Source organism: Lepisma saccharinum, chromosome 8 (assembly GCF_977018435.1).
Source record: "Lepisma saccharinum chromosome 8, izLepSacc3.1, whole genome shotgun sequence".
Taxonomy (NCBI): domain Eukaryota; kingdom Metazoa; phylum Arthropoda; class Insecta; order Zygentoma; family Lepismatidae; genus Lepisma; species Lepisma saccharinum.
In genome coordinates, this window is record NC_139236.1 from 6,401,415 (window position 1) to 6,419,303 (window position 17,889).

Sequence of the window (17,889 nt, forward strand, 5' to 3'; positions counted from 1 at the left end):
TGTTCTGTAATGTTTAAATTGTAATTTTCACGAGGAATTACTTCATTTCTGCCATTCCTCAGATACACATTTTTAACTTTACAATTATCAAACTGGCTGCTATCCTTTCCTGATTGTCATCTCTCCCTGTTTGAAACAGCACAGCTACAAACTCTGGCATGTCATATTGCAAAGATTGGAACTGATTAGTAAGGTCAAATTCAAACAATTTACCCTCCACTGGCTTCTGATTGCATTGGTATGTATAAAACTGTATCGGAATTTGGGGATTTTTCAAAATGTTGGCTTTGTATTTGAGAGCATAATTCAATTCATATTCAACTATAGGCATTCGTAATTCCATAGACTAGATCACACATTTCGCAGCTTTGGGTAAACAAGCCTCATTAGCTGTTCCATCTGCATTTAAAGTTTTGTATCTCATGATGGCATTATGAACATTGGGTGCTCTGCGAAATATGACACTCAAACCACCTTTCCACATAATTTCTTTATAATCAGAGAAAAATCCAAATAGCAATCTCATGGGGAACAGTACTGTGTGAATTTTTGCTTGAATTTTTGTTCCAGCTTCGAACCCACCAACTTTGTAATATGCACTCTCTGATTTGGACAGTTTCAATGTCCCCACTGTAGCGGATGTAATTCCAGGGCAATCAATCCTGTCAATCACTGTACCATGCTTTCTGACTTCAATTTGAGAAAATAAGAATGGAACAAAATTATCTATAAGTTTTACATTAGCCCCGGATGGGAGATATTCTTCACCATTACTTTGTTTTACAATATCAAATTTTATATACAGATCAGATCTATGTGGATGAATGAATCCGTCCCCCACCGTGATGTCATACTGTATCTCTTTATTGGGCTGATTCAAATTTGCAAATGTCCTCCTGTTTGGAGGGAAGGACTGTCATTCATAACTCTCCACATTTTTCATTTTGTATTTTTTTATATATTTTAAATATTAATTTCTATTATCGCAGTGCTATTAGCACCGGCAAAATCGATGATTTCATTTTTATCATTCGTAATTGTGATTTCTATGTAATTAACTTTATCAATAGAAACAGGGAAATAGACTGGTGGGATTGGGGAATAGAAGATAGGTTCCAAAAATTCCGAATTCGGTTTAAATGTAGCAATGATACCTGTCTCCTTGTGACTGCCAATCGAATTTTCTTCTGCTTTGATAACACTGAGGAACAAATTAAAACTTTTTGTTTTGCCACTGGATGAAAATAGGTGATCTTTAATAAAGCAGTTGCACTGATTTCAAAAATCATAACAAAAATGTTGTATCACGTACCATTTCTGGCGGAAACCATTTTGAAAAATTTTCACCGCACATTAAAAGAAGGGTAAAATATAGCATTTTGCTCCAAACCTTAATGTGATAGTGTGAATTTTAGTAATACATTGGGTTCATAGAAAACCAAATATGATATGTAAATGATGTAGTTATGACATGCACTAAAATTTGTAGTTGCAGTAAAATAGTAAACAATAAAGTAAACAGTAAAAGTAACGCACCTTCAAAACGCATTTCTGTATGATTGCCACTTATAGAAAGCGTGTTGAACATCAGAGACTGTGTTCCAGCAGTAATCCGCTAGTAAACTGGGAGACCATGTGCCTTCATAACGTTTTTCCATTTCTGCGATTTGTTGGTGAAAGAGCTCGCCCTGCTCGTCACTCACTGCACCCAGATTAGAGGGGAAAAAGTCTTAATTGGAACACAGAAAGTGTATCTTGAGAGACATATTGCATCCCATTTCTTTGTATGTTACCAGCATACGTTCTACAAGTTCAGAATAATTGTGAGCCGTATGGTTGCCAAGGAAATTGCAACACACTCTTGAACGCACCCCATGCTGCTTTCTCACATTCACTTAACAGTTCTTCAAAATTGGGATTGTTGCTTCGTAAGTACTCAAACCCTTTTCCTTCTTTGTTCATGGTCTTCACAAAGTCCTTCATTAACCCCAACTTGATGTGCAGTGGGGGGAAGTAACACATTGCTGGCGCCGAGAAGAGGTTTGTGGGAGACACTTTTTTCTCCAGGGGTATAACATTCTCTGGGAGGCCAGTGTTTAGTTTTGTAATGCATGTCCTTTGCTCTGCTGTCGGACAGAGGAAATAACAGAACTTCGTGAAACCTGATTCCATCCCCTTCAGATCAGCACAGATTTTCCACTGGTGTTTGTCGTAGCTAACACTTGTGAGAATCAAAGCAATGTTTTCATGTGTCCTTCATTTCACTCGCATGAACAACTGGCACTGAAGGTTTCTCATTTCCATTATGCAGGAAGGCCGCCTTCAAGCTAGTTTTTGACGCATCGATGAATAACCTTGATTCGTCTGATTTATAGTTTTCTCCCAACTCATGCATTAATCCAGTGACATTGTTGCAGTATACCAGGGACCCATTCATAGAAAAAATAAGAAAATTTTAGTTGACATATTCTGAATGTAATACTTGTCCCTGGTTCCGGCAGGTTCCACCCTTGCAGTCTTAAACCCAGCAATTCTGCTTCTTTCTTGTAAGGTTCAAATCACATACTAAATCATTTAATTCTGGCTGGGTGATGACTCTTGAAAGTCAGGATCATGTCCGAGAGAAGATATAGGATCATCTGAGGAAGTTTCTGTTTCCTCTTCCAAAGACCATTCCAATGGTGGCTTTGGAACAGGTAATGTCTCATAAAGTTGCACTGGTCTTATCGCACGAGGTAAATTTGGATACTGTAGGATATTTTTGGACTTTCTTGAGAATCCCGTAACATTAGTTAAACAAAAGTGACAATCAGTAATGTCATCTCGAGGTTTGCGCCATACCATGGGAACAGCAAAGAGCATGGATAGATGGTTACCATGTAACCACTCTCGTAAATATCGCGAGCATCTACTGGAACAGACATGAGGAGCCCACCCTTTATCTTGGTCTCCGATTTTGCATCCGAAGTATAGCTTGCAAGCTTTCTTCACTATTGTTGTAATTGAGTTTCGTTGGAATTTTGTTGTGAACTCGCCACACACATAGCATAACAGATTGGGTGAATTTTCACAGTTACGAGGCATCACTGCACTATTTTTAAATACCACACAAAACAATGGCGATGAAGCACACAACCTAACACACAACCTACACTTCCAGCAAATGCAACTGATAAAGACACAGTACAATGCATCACCTTGCCTCTTTAACAAAGACTTTTGCTCTACTCTTATCTTATCGGGTAACAAAATAAACAACAATGTTTGCCCTTTTGTTGTTGTTACAATGCTTGCTTCGTATTATGCAGGAAAAAGAGCCACACGTGTTCTTTTGAAGAATCCTTGCATATCATATGACGAAAAAAAGCTTTGTTACATTTATTTCAATTTCATATTATTTCAAAAACTAGACGTGGAGGAGAAAAAAGAAGATCATTTTCGTGTTCAGCAAGTCAAAAAACATAGAAATAGGTCGCGGCAAATTTCATTGTTCCTCAGTGTAATCATACATTTGGCAATGTTACAGTGAATATTCAATGTCTCAATAGCTAAGAATTTTGGTATAAATTTACCTATGTGCCTAACACTAGGTTATATTTTGCTATTGTTCCCAAATCCTAAAAGTTCTCCCATGGTAGATAGTCCACTGTTTCATTGGTAGACACAATCTCTACTCTGTGTGTTACAGAATTTTGAGAAAGCAAGACAGTGTTTGGAAGTTCAAATTGTAAAGTAAATAAGTTATACTGTCCAGGAGGAATAATTTTTATTTTATTACCTACTAATATAGTATTGTTGTAGGTAGTTACATTTGGTATCAGATACATACTGCAGAATACTCTTAGAGCTATGGATTTTGGATAGATAATATGATCGTGAAGATGTAGTTTCAAAACCGAAGTCTCGCTGGAGAGATGAAAAATTCCCATATTTAATATATAATACAGCTTTTTGAAAATCATTTAATTTGATGTTTGGTATTTTATTTAAAATTCTGATTATCGTAATGCAAACATGGCCACATACATGAATACGATCGTCGTTGTAATAAATTTTAACATGTTTCAAGTAACGAATTAATTCTGTAGAGGGTACCCCTCCGAAATAATAGAAAATAAAAGCAGTCTCATTTTGTTTATAATAGCATATCCAGTGAGTACCGAGTACCAGACATGAAAACCACCCTGAGTACCAGACATGAAAACCACCCTGAAGTGTTTAATTTTAAATATTTTAATTAAAGATTCAATGTCTTGGTTGGTAAGAGCTTCTACTTTTTATAATTTTCTGAGTGCTCTAGACTTCACACCTTTGCCTATTTCTTTCTCCATGGCAAGATTATGACGCTTTTGCTCTTCTAGTTCTGCCTTTTTTTCCCAATCAATTACAGTTTTGGCAATAGCAGAACTACCCCATCTAAGCTCCTAACTGCCCCCATTGCAGCCAGGATAGCTGGAATGCTGAATATAAATCCTCCACTGTGTGTTTTCTTTCTAGTATTTTGCAATCGTTTTAATTGTGGCGTACTGAGTAATAATTTCATTCAATTTCCTTTGGCTATACATTGCCTCTTTTTTTCCTGTTTTTTTTTAGTTAAAATCGAATTAAGTTTTACATTTTTAAGATCATGATATGGTATTTGGTATACAACTCCTTTTGGTTTCATGTTGTTTTATTATTATTATTATTATTTTTCAGGGTATTTATATTACATACCACACCCTAATTTTTGTTTTGTATTCATAGCAATGGTTGTACCCAACACTGTTATTTTTTCACCCAATGATGCATCTCTGCTGGTTAATCTTACAAAAGCTGCCTCTTCCAGTTTTTGATCAGCCACATGACGATCATTCAGATCTTTGTGTGTGTTGTATGCTATATCATGTTCTTTACAAGCTGCATCCAGAGGATTAATACCCTTGTCCCCAGTTTCTATTCGTTTCTCAAGTTTGTTGCCAGGACCACAATATTGGTAACCAGGTATGTGTAACTCGAACGGAAGTTTATTAATAATATCATTTACTAAAACTCGACCATCTGATATATTCCAGAATTTAGGAGGTAAAGTACTGATAATTTTAATTAAGTATCCTATGCCTTTAGGATCGTTTACAATAAAATTAGCTAATTTGTCACTAATCATGTTTACAATACCCATTTTCTCATTATGGAAATTATTTTTCCCACCGTTTTCTCCCCTGCTATAACCAGCAACCTATCTATAAGTTTTCTCACATTGTTTACCCATACAAATTCCTTAAGTAGAGTATTGTATTGCTTGATTGTATTTTGAGTTGGTTCCAGATAGGTTTGATCAGATTTTTGTATTTATCACCACTGCTCGATTTCACTCGCTTTTGACCTGCATCATTATTTTGGTACAGAGCATCAGAGAGTGTCAAAATTTCAGAGTAACTTTGATAATCATCTTCTGTAAAATTTTTTGGTTGTTTTTTGGTGATGAGCTCCCATAGCCCTACCGTACCAGGATATCTGGACCAGCTGTTTCTCCCACCCAAATTAATTTTTATGTTATCCCCTTCAAATGTAACTTTAGATTTGCTAATTTTCCATACTACGCCTTCATTAGCTTCCATAGTTGGATACAATCCAAATACTTCATCTTTTTCGAATTTTCCTGTACTCAGGTTGAGATGATCCTCCCGAACCATATCAAGGATTCGGTCATATTTAATATTATTCTTAATTATTTTACTTTTCATATATTTACTGTTAAAAAACGTTATGAAAGATGAGTTATTTAACATTTGAACTAATAACCTAATTCTATCATTCGAGAAGTTTAGAATTTGTTATTTGCAAGCTTCTTGAAAGCAAAAGCTTTCATTGTTGACAATTAGTCAAAAGTATGTGTTCTCAGTTTTAGAATCAAACTACTTGTATTATGAAAGCCATAAGAGCTAAAATTCAGTTGGAGTTATTAGTAATATAAGCCTTATGGACATTGGAAAGAAGTTTTTAAGAATGTGACAACTTTGTAGTAGATAATATTATAGAAACTTTAAGGATCATAATTGTTGTTTTAGACATAGGAAAATGAACCTTATGGAACATACTGTTTAATCTTTAGAATATTGCCATTATACACAAATTAGTTCTGCATATCACAGCTGTAGCTATGTTTATCTTTTGTGTCACGGGAGGCGCTCTGCTTGACATGCGGGGGTATAAATACAGCTTTGGAATCTAATTCGGGGGCATTTTCATCACCGACTCCGATGGATTAACATCTAAAATACTCAGCTCCCTTTATGGGAGGGTTCAAGAACTTAGTCTTCGTTCCCAAATTAGCTTAGAGACATAGTTATTCTGTCGTATGGGTAGGTTCGCCCTGTGGACATGCTAACATGTCACCATACGAAAGAATAAGTTCATTTCAACTTTATTTTGAAGTTTTCTGAAATTTTAAATAAAATCTTCACAAAATAATGTTAAATTTCGACTCAGAACTTACTGTTATTCTGACGCATGGGTAGGTTCGCCCTGTGGACATGCTAACATGTCACCATGCGTGAGAATAAGTTAATTTACGATTTCTTTCAACCTTTGTGATAGTTCAGTTTCATCTCTTCGAAACTTATACGTAATATATGCATTATGCAACAGGACTTAATGTTATTCTGCCGTATGAGTAGGTTCGCCCTGTGGGCATGCTAACATGCCATCATGCGGAAGAATAAGTTCAGATTATTTCGTCTCCATGATTAATATTTATTGATCAGGTTATTCATTATTGATATCTGGCATGGTTAGGTTTCGCCCTGTGAACATGCTAACATGTTACCATACCCGATATCAAGTCGATGTCTCTAATATTTTACGAATTATAGCAGTTTGTATTTCTGCATATATCTTGAAGCCAGACCATAATGTCCAATTTATATTAAGATCGGAGTCAATACTTAAAACCTTCGCCAGTCACGTCAAAGTTATGCTTCATTATGTCAAGGAGCATTCATAAAGTTCCAAGCAAGCGCCTGGTCGTCTTTATATAACTGATATGACAGCTTGATCCATATTATGTAAATAAACTGCAAAGGTCGTGTAGATTTAATTATAAGAAGGAAATATGTTCTGTCCTTTATTTATGGAGATCTGTAACTAAGATGTAAATTTATAAAAGTATCTTGAAAATAAACCATCTTCAGGAAAATAATTGCCCATAAAGAAGCCTACTGAAGACGCAGACCTTTCTTCGGAAACAGATGTTATTCATTTATAAAATCTCCCTTTTCCATAGCCTGTCAAATGATTTAGTACATAAGAGTCGAAGCTTCATATCCCACGTATTTCTACTACTATACCCGTACCTGAGAGGGGTCAGAGTATCCCATTAGCCCACTGAGTTTTAGCCGAGGTGAAGAAACAGATGACATAGGATATTGAAAGGTGATTGAAAGAAATAGGAAGGTAAAGATGAGGATGGACGCTTTGTCTTCGTGATTTTTTTTTTTAAAGTAATAGCTGCGATTGTATAGTTTTTCGAAGGCGATTTATGCTCGAGGACGCTGACGACAGAGGGTGGCCTAAAGGTTCGAGAGAGGAACCGCCACGAAGCCTAGTTCAGTATGAGAGCAGCCTAAAGTGTCGCGATGGATGTTTCCGCTCACTTTCTTCGTCTCCTTCGAAGTTTAGAGCTGGCGATCGAGCGCAGGTCTCTCCCCAGCCATGCAGCTAAGCAATGATGATTTTAAAAAGATATTATTTGTTTTATTTTGATTTTGAGCGTTTTCCCTCATCAGTTGTTATGTTTTCCTTCGCAATTTTTGCGTAACGCTATGCGTCGCTCTTCATAGTCATTCACCTGTTGATATGTGCTGATAGGAATATTGGCAGCCCTGAGAGAAGAACTCCCCCCTGGAACTGAAGGGAGAGATAGTGATCACGGCTCCATTACAAATGGCATCCACAACGTGGGGCTCGATATCAATAGTGGTATCCTAAACGTGTTGGCTCGATTGTGTAGTGTACAAGGGCAAGACAATTGTTTAAAGTAGAGATTAATTGTGCAAGAACACTGAACTTTCATATTTATAGAAAAGCACAGAGTTATTTCGTTTCGAAATGGAAATGAAGCATTTGCGTAGCGCAAATAAAAATATTACTTGGAGTTCAGGACTAAATGTTCCCGATTGTTGTCGTGACATTGATATAGAAAGAACTTCATTTGTGTACAAGATCACGAAATTCCAGAGCTTCTACTTTATTTATAAAGATGATAAACAACAATGTATTAAACTTCAGCGCAAGGCATGGGAGAAGGATCATTTGGAAAAATATGTATAAGGGCAAATTTGGTTTATTTAGTGAGCATATGGAACGAAAAAGAGGAAGATCGGATTCAAAGTATATTTGATAAAAAGAAAGCTATTGAGCTTCTACTGTATTAAGCCGCGACGCATCCCATTGTTGTCATTCTTTCTCAGAAAGTTGGACAAGTTGGTCACGATCCTCTTTAACTCTTATTAAGTGCTTTTCTAAACGATATGGATCTAGGCAGTTCCCGTGTTTATCATGCTGCACAAGTGTATAACACCGACCCTTTGAATTTAAAGTCGGCTATCATTGACCAGAGGTTTAAAGAACATAACGAGAGACAGGCATTGAGAATGAATCGAGAATTAGATAACATCAACTCCCAAAAGTATAGAGACTGGCATCAACAATGCGAGCAAGCTGAAAGGGATCTATATCGAGAGATTCAATTGGAGACATCCATGTCAACTATGGTTGAAGAGCAAATCCACAAGATGGAAGATAGAATAAAAGGTCACGTCAGCCACGAAATTTCTCATGCCACCGAGACTTTGTCACAACAGCTAAATTCCCAGTTTGACAACCTTAAATCCTGGATGCAAGATCAGCTGAGCGCAGCCAAGGATATGCGAAGATCCAGTGAGTGCGTGGAAAGGTCAACCCAGACTAGAAGAAGGAGGCTGGAGTCGATCCATTGGAACTGGAAGGACATCCTGAACCTCAATTTCGAGACGTTGAAACTGGAGGAAATGTGTACCCTGTGGATAGTGACGATATGGTCAGTTTGTGTTTATCGCCTAATCTGGACATAGAATTTGACCAGATATTAAGTACTTTGACGAATGATACTATAGAGGACAAATTTCTAGAAGAAGAAGATGGAGTGCCGCTCGGATGCGACAATGGTGCAATTGAAACGATTCAGATTAGTGGTCGTACCGTAAATCAGATGGAAACCAATAAAGACTTTAAGTGTGTTATTGAAAGCATATTGGGGGAAAGGCAGTTAAAATTCGATGACTTAGTGCACGAAGTCATGCAGAAATTTTGCACCGATTATAGTAAGTCCGCTGCTAAGAGGCGAATTCTACGCTATGTCAATGTAAGGAATGGATTCGCAAGCCTCAGACGCAAAAAAAAAAAAATAATAATAATTGAAAAGCACTAACTGTGGGGCATAAACAGCAGGCACTTATGTAAATATGTATATACGCTTGTGAATAGATGTAAATAAATAGGTGTAAGTAAATGGGTGTGCATGTATGAGTGAATACAGATCTGTATCTTTGTCTATGATTAGTCTATGCGTATCTTAATCTAAGTGTATATGAATCTATGTGCGTACTGGTCTATATGTGTGTTAATCTATGTGTATCTTAATTTTAGTGTATATTAATCTATGTACGTACTGGTCTATATGTGCGTTAGTCTATGTGTAGGTTAAGTTGAGCGTATTGTAAATATCTGACGTCTATACAAATGCATCTCTCATTATATATGTATATAAGTACTTATAGTCTGAAGATTGAATAAGTGATTATTTAAAATTTTACGTGAAAACTGTTCATAAATACCTTTGTGAGCTGAAATAATTTCTCCTCCTTCGTTAACTACGCCGAATAAATTATTTTTTGACAAGGGGGGATATTGATATGATCCTCCCGAACCATATCAAGGATTCGGTCATATTTAATATTATTCTTAATTATTTTACTTTTTATATATTCACTGTTAAAAAACGTTATGAAAGATGAGTTATTTAACATTTGAACTAATAACTTAATTCTATCATTCGAGAAGTTTAGAATTTGTTATTTGCAAGCTTCTTGAAAGCAAAAGCTTTCATTGTTGACAATTAGTCAAAAGTATGTGTTCTCAGTTTTAGAATCAAACTACTTGTATTATGAAAGCCATAAGAGCTAAAATTCAGTTGGAGTTATTAGTAATATAAGCCTTATGGACATTGGAAAGAAGTTTTTAAGAATGTGACAACTTTGTAGTAGATAATATTATAGAAACTTTAAGGATCATAATTGTTGTTTTAGACATAGGAAAATGAACCTTATGGAACATACTGTTTAATCTTTAGAATATTGCCATTATACACAAATTAGTTCTGCATATCACAGCTGTAGCTATGTTTATCTTTTGTGTCACGGGAGGCGCTCTGCTTGACATGCGGGGGTATAAATACAGCTTTGGAATCTAATTCGGGGGCATTTTCATCACCGACTCCGATGGATTAACATCTAAAATACTCAGCTCCCTTTATGGGAGGGTTCAAGAACTTAGTCTTCGTTCCCAAATTAGCTTAGAGACATAGTTATTCTGTCGTATGGGTAGGTTCGCCCTGTGGACATGCTAACATGTCACCATACGAAAGAATAAGTTCATTTCAACTTTATTTTGAAGTTTTCTGAAATTTTAAATAAAATCTTCACAAAATAATGTTAAATTTCGACTCAGAACTTACTGTTATTCTGACGCATGGGTAGGTTCGCCCTGTGGACATGCTAACATGTCACCATGCGTGAGAATAAGTTAATTTACGATTTCTTTCAACCTTTGTGATAGTTCAGTTTCATCTCTTCGAAACTTATACGTAATATATGCATTATGCAACAGGACTTAATGTTATTCTGCCGTATGAGTAGGTTCGCCCTGTGGGCATGCTAACATGCCATCATGCGGAAGAATAAGTTCAGATTATTTCGTCTCCATGATTAATATTTATTGATCAGGTTATTCATTATTGATATCTGGCATGGTTAGGTTTCGCCCTGTGAACATGCTAACATGTTACCATACCCGATATCAAGTCGATGTCTCTAATATTTTACGAATTATAGCAGTTTGTATTTCTGCATATATCTTGAAGCCAGACCATAATGTCCAATTTATATTAAGATCGGAGTCAATACTTAAAACCTTCGCCAGTCACGTCAAAGTTATGCTTCATTATGTCAAGGAGCATTCATAAAGTTCCAAGCAAGCGCCTGGTCGTCTTTATATAACTGATATGACAGCTTGATCCATATTATGTAAATAAACTGCAAAGGTCGTGTAGATTTAATTATAAGAAGGAAATATGTTCTGTCCTTTATTTATGGAGATCTGTAACTAAGATGTAAATTTATAAAAGTATCTTGAAAATAAACCATCTTCAGGAAAATAATTGCCCATAAAGAAGCCTACTGAAGACGCAGACCTTTCTTCGGAAACAGATGTTATTCATTTATAAAATCTCCCTTTTCCATAGCCTGTCAAATGATTTAGTACATAAGAGTCGAAGCTTCATATCCCACGTATTTCTACTACTATACCCGTACCTGAGAGGGGTCAGAGTATCCCATTAGCCCACTGAGTTTTAGCCGAGGTGAAGAAACAGATGACATAGGATATTGAAAGGTGATTGAAAGAAATAGGAAGGTAAAGATGAGGATGGACGCTTTGTCTTCGTGATTTTTTTTTTTAAAGTAATAGCTGCGATTGTATAGTTTTTCGAAGGCGATTTATGCTCGAGGACGCTGACGACAGAGGGTGGCCTAAAGGTTCGAGAGAGGAACCGCCACGAAGCCTAGTTCAGTATGAGAGCAGCCTAAAGTGTCGCGATGGATGTTTCCGCTCACTTTCTTCGTCTCCTTCGAAGTTTAGAGCTGGCGATCGAGCGCAGGTCTCTCCCCAGCCATGCAGCTAACCAATGATGATTTCAAAAGGATGGTATGTGTTTTATTTTGATTTTGAGCGTTTTCCCTCATCAGTTGTTATGTTTTCCTTCCTAATTTTTGCGTAACGCTATGCGTCGCTCTTGTTGATAGTGTTGATAGTGAGCGACGGCACCATTACAAGGTAATCACTTGCTAGGGGACCTAACTCGATTTTCTCTGATTCTTCTATAGCTGCTTTAGCAGGTGGTTCCTTAAGTACCAGGGGTGTGTGGATGCTGGATAATGGCGTAGTAAGAAAATCTGCATAATTTTTACCAGTAAGAGGTACCAATTCATTGATGAGGTTTTAATTTTGTTCTGTAACACCCTTAATCTCTTTACCAAGACCACTGATTGCATCGATAATAGGTTGGTCTTGACGCTTGTGGTGTTCGTAAAAACCTCGATTCTCTGATTTCCAACCTTTGGACAAGTACTCTCGTAATTTCGAATTATCTTCTATTTTATGTTTCGTCATATTTTTGTTTTTTGATTAATGGTTATTTTATTCATTTCAACGTTTAAAAAGTCGTTGATTTTATTTCTCAACTTACCATTGTTAGGTTTCCGAGTCATGTCGATAGTAACAAATCCAAAATCGTTGCTGTTCCAACAAGATGATCAGAATTTTGAAAATTGGTTGTAATTTAAGTCTCCTCCCACATAATCATCGTATACATGTTTCAAATTAGTATGATCTTGACGAAACAAACAGATTAAGTTTGTATTATCTCGTAGTAATTGTTTGGGAATTTTGGAATAATTTTGAGCTAAATAAAAGCAGTCTATTTTTTGTGACGACCCTGTGGAAAAAAAATTCTAATTTCATTCTGATTTTCCAGAATAGCATCATCGAATACCACAACAGAATTTTTCAAACATTGGTCGAGAGGTTTTATTGTTGATGCAAATGTAGCTATGCCCAGTCCCTCGTACAGCTTCATGAGTTGTTGGTATTTCGGTTGTTCTAAACTCTTTGAGAATACATACAAGTGTCTATTTTTCCAATCTAGCCAATTGGGGGCAAGCAAGAAATTATCAACCAGCAAAGTGGTTTTTCCACAACCTGTAGGGCTTGCAATGAGGCATCTTATGTTATCAGGTAACAACTCTCCATTTTTTTATTAGTTTCCACTACATCTGGTAAACGCTGTACCACATTCAATGTTGGTGTCAAAGAATCACCTGGTTTGCTTCTATCCAACTTTTGTCTGGCAGACCTAATCATTTCACATACAATTTATTATTTTTGTTCTTCAATATTTTCTCGATTAGATATGTATCTCTATATTTTGTTTTACTAAGTTCCTCTTCATAGAATCTCCCTTTCAATATTTTGTTATGATTATCTTTTATGATATATGTATTTCTATTCCCTGGTAAAACTTGAACCACAGAGAATAACTCCGTACTCCAATTTTTAGTGAATCCCTTTTCGAATAACTGTTTATATTTACTGACCCTCACCTGATCCCATATTTTAAACTTTGGCTTCTTGCTAGTGTATGTAATATATTTTTGACAATAAACATTAGAAATCAATCGTTGCTCATCAGATTTGGTTACCTCAGCAGGTTTTATTTGAATAGTACTGTGTACTGTATTGTTCTAATTATGAACTAGCTCGGGTAAAATTTGCACCCACTTACAATTGCCCTGTAGAGTGAATTGCCTCCACATGCGATTTTTTAATGTTCTGTTGAATCGTTCCACTATACTAGCTTTCAGATCACTGTATGTAGAATAATGTTTAATATTATGTTGTTGCATTAACTTAGCAAAAAATGTAGAATTGTAAAACTCTTTCCCTCTATCTGTCTGTGGGCCTCCCTGATGGCGCAGTGGTAGCGTCGCCGCCTTGTAATCAAGGTGTCCCGGGTTCGATACACGGTGGAGGCACAAGTGGTTCGGATCCCACTTTAAACTGTAGGTCCAGTCCCGATTAGCCTTACTGTGCATAAAGTGGACTTAAAACACCAACCAACTCTATCTGTCTGTAAATATTTTGGTATCCTTCCCTCACTAAATATCGACTTAAAAGCATCGGTAACACAAGTACCAGTCTGGGATTTTAGGGGAACAGCCCATACATATTTGCTAAAGGTATCAATAACTGTAAGCATATATTTGTAACCATGATTTATCTTATCCAAATTTTTTAAAGTCCCCCTTCTGGGGGGCATCTCAATCAGATCAGTCTGAAACAAATCATTTACACCTTTCGTTACCACACTCAGTCGTTTGTAGTTACGACGAGCTGGTCTGTGTAATTCATTAACTATATCTTGTCTTGACATCGGATTCTATAAGAAAATATGACATAAAATGGATTATCCTTGGGGTATAATTGTTTCACTTCAAATAATAATTTGCCATTAGCTTGCACAAGGAAAACAGATAATTCTTGATCCTCATGTATTTTATATTTATTTCCAGATTCGTCACAATATGCAACAGGTATCTGTAGTGCTATGTAGATGCCATCTTTTCTCTGTATGGTGAAATTTGGTACTTCCGCATACTTTCTCTTCTTCACATAGCCAAATTTCAAAAATTTAATTTCGCCATCAAGGAAAAATTCATGAGACTGACTGTAAGGGTACATTTTGTAAACATTTCCTGCATTAACCTAAGTCTAGTGCCCTCATACATTTGGTACACTCTCAAGCCTAACTATCTCAACGGTGAAAAATTGACGTAATTCGAGATCGTCTAATCTGCTTAATACCGTTTCTTGATATTCATTTATGGTGCGTACCACTTCATCGTAGCTGGGTTTGATTTTCACATCGACATACAATTGTTTAAATTGTTCTTTGAGATCGTGAAGTTCTGAAGTGAAACCTGATAAAGCAGATTCCTGGCTTGTTTCGAGGGTAGCAATTTGTCCTCTAATGTTGGAAGTAATCTCCAGTAAACTTTCTACAAGTTTCAATTTAGTGTTCTGGTTTGTAAGATCGAATACCTGCCTTCTGATTTCTACAAACAATGCATGTAACTCATTCACAATCTGATTGGTAGGTAAAGTAGCAATAGTATCTTGAATTACGGCAATTTCTGCTTGAATATTCTTAATGTCCTCCGACTTCAATGTTCTATTTACTGCTCATTTTACAGATCTCATCTCCTGGGAAGTGGTAAATTGGATACTGTGTTTTGAAGTGAGGTTACAGCTTGCTTAACTACATCTAATTCTGTAGCAGATGCTACACTGGTTAAGGCATTTTGAAGTCGCTGTATGTCATCTTGCGTAGGGGTAGACTGTTGGAGTATTTGCAATTTGTTCTGTATGTCGTCTATGAAATGGTGAAAATGAGATAGTTCAGATTCAGTGTTGAGATTCTCTAATTTTATGATCTGTCGTTGAATTACATTTAAAAATTCGGTTATGCTTGGCAACTTAAATTCCAGAGTTTCCTGTACATTCGTCAATTCGTTTCTCATGGTTGTCAAAGTATCGTCAATATGAGCTCTTTCCAAAATCTTCGTAAATTTCTAATTGCAATTTGATGCTGGCAACACGGCGAGCGATGGCATTTAATTCGGAAGATGAAGGTAAATTATTGATAAAGTCTTCTAATATTTGTAGTTTGGATTGAACATCTGTTATGGCTGCATGTAATTGGTCTGTTTGCAGTTCGGATTTAATATATTCCAGTGAGGGAATTTGAAAAGATAAAAATTGTTCCCGTAATTCAAGAATGCTTGCATTAAGCAGTTCATATTGCTCTTGAGTCTTGATAGTTTCAATTATTTGAATTTCACGAATTTTGTCAAGATCATTTTTTAATTTAGCTAAATTGTCTTTTAAATTTTCAACATTGTCGAGAGACGGTAAATTAGTATATTTATTAAGTAAAGACTTGAGTTCCCCATCATTTTTTACTATGGGATTAATTAATTCAGACTGTAGATTGGTAATTTCAGCATGTAAGCTTACATTCAAAGAATTTTGTAATATTAATAAATCTGATTTAAGTTTCTTTAGAGGTGCATCTAAACTAGCAATCTCACTGGAATTATCTGGAATCTCCTGCGACCTTCTATTACCAAATATATCCATGTTTTTTTTGTTTTTTGATTTTAGGTATTTTATATATTAATAAGAGGATAGATTATTCTTATTTCGATAAACAGAGGAATCAATTTATCATACTCTCCAATTATCTCAGCATACAAAAATTAACCCGCTTCCACATCATAAGACGTATCAGAAGTAATGTACTATGTTCAATTCTATACAAATTTCGACCTACATGCAAAACTGCCGTCTTGGGTGGTGAAATGTTTATTTGAATTTTCCCACCAACAGGTAACTTATATGATGATAAGTTATTATTAAATACAAATAAGTGCTTTCCAGTATCCTCGTCAACATGAGACAAAATACTGTTCAAGTGAACAAGAAGTAACCCTTTCAATTGATGATTAATGTCTCTAAATACATCTATGTTTACTGAAATTCTCTCTACAGGCTGATTATATTGTTGCTTCTTAAACCCAAAAATATTCATGACGTTTTATTTTATATATAATAAAAAATTAATAAATACATCAAAACTCAAGCTATCGATTAGTGTGTATACTTAGTCTGTTACTATTTTTGGTTTTGATGTATTTATATATAATTTTTTGGGGCTCAAATCAAAAACTATATACTTAATAAAACTATATACTTAAAAAAACTGGAAAACCCACAGGTGTCTGTCAAGTAGACCGGAAGTAGACCGGAAGTAGACATGTGTGGCTGTGGGTGGGTAGGTGGGTGTGGGTGTTACGTAATTTAACTCGAAAGAAATTATGACACTCGTACCAAGTACGTGATGAAAAATCACAGAGTTGCAATACCATAAAATCAACAAAAACATCGTCAAAATAGGTTTACCACTGTGCTTAAGTTAATAAAAATGATAGGCCTCGTACCAAGTATAATTTTGAACACCTCCCATCCCTCTACAATTTGAAAATGTGAAATTTTAAAAAAATGGGTGTCATAGGGGAAATTATCTAAATCTTAGAATTTTTATATAATAAAATTGAAATTTAAACTCTTGCATAAAACAAATTTTCAGTTTTTTACACTTGGAAAATCAGCTAAAATAATGATTTTCAGTTAAATTACACTAAGAGAGCTCACTATAAAATTGTTAGATTTTGGGAGAGTGGCCGCTCGAGCCCCTCTTAACTACTTTTCAAGATAGTTAGTTGGATTTTTTATGTAAGCGAATTCGATAGACACACTAAATTGGAAAGGCAAAATTTACGTCCTTTGTCTTTTTCACACTTAATTGAAAAATAATTTATTGTTTTCCGTCATTCCCTTCAAATTCCTATAACTTTGCCTCTGTAAGAAATTCTGATGCTCCTATTTTGAAATTCACTTATAGTAGTTATCGGGGTGAAAATGAACTTTCTTTATGTTCCCCAGCAACGTCTGTTTCCATGGTCAACAACAAGTACCGAAGACTCTAAAGAATTGTTTTGTTATTATACCTCTAAACATTTAATTAAAACAACCATGATGTAGATATTTTTGCATTACGTAGAGTATATCAATATATACATAATTGTATCTGGACTGAATCTTCTCCTTATATATAGATGTCACTCTTGTTTGAGGCACTTTTTCTAACCAGGATTTGATTCATCTGTCTGTCATTGATCTGTGAGAAATAATGTATCTCTACAATAAAGATATGAATCAAACAATGTGAGCAAAACAAATGCCGTGGAAACTGGTTGCTAAGGACATGAAAAAATGAAATTTTCACCCTTAGAAATGGGCTAAGTGAGCAATTCGTTAATTTTCTCGGTCTTTTTGGGCAGTTTCAGGGGGGTCGTAATCGGGCTTCCTTCATGGAGAACATTTATGTCAGTGGGTGATGGGATTGGTGCTATATAT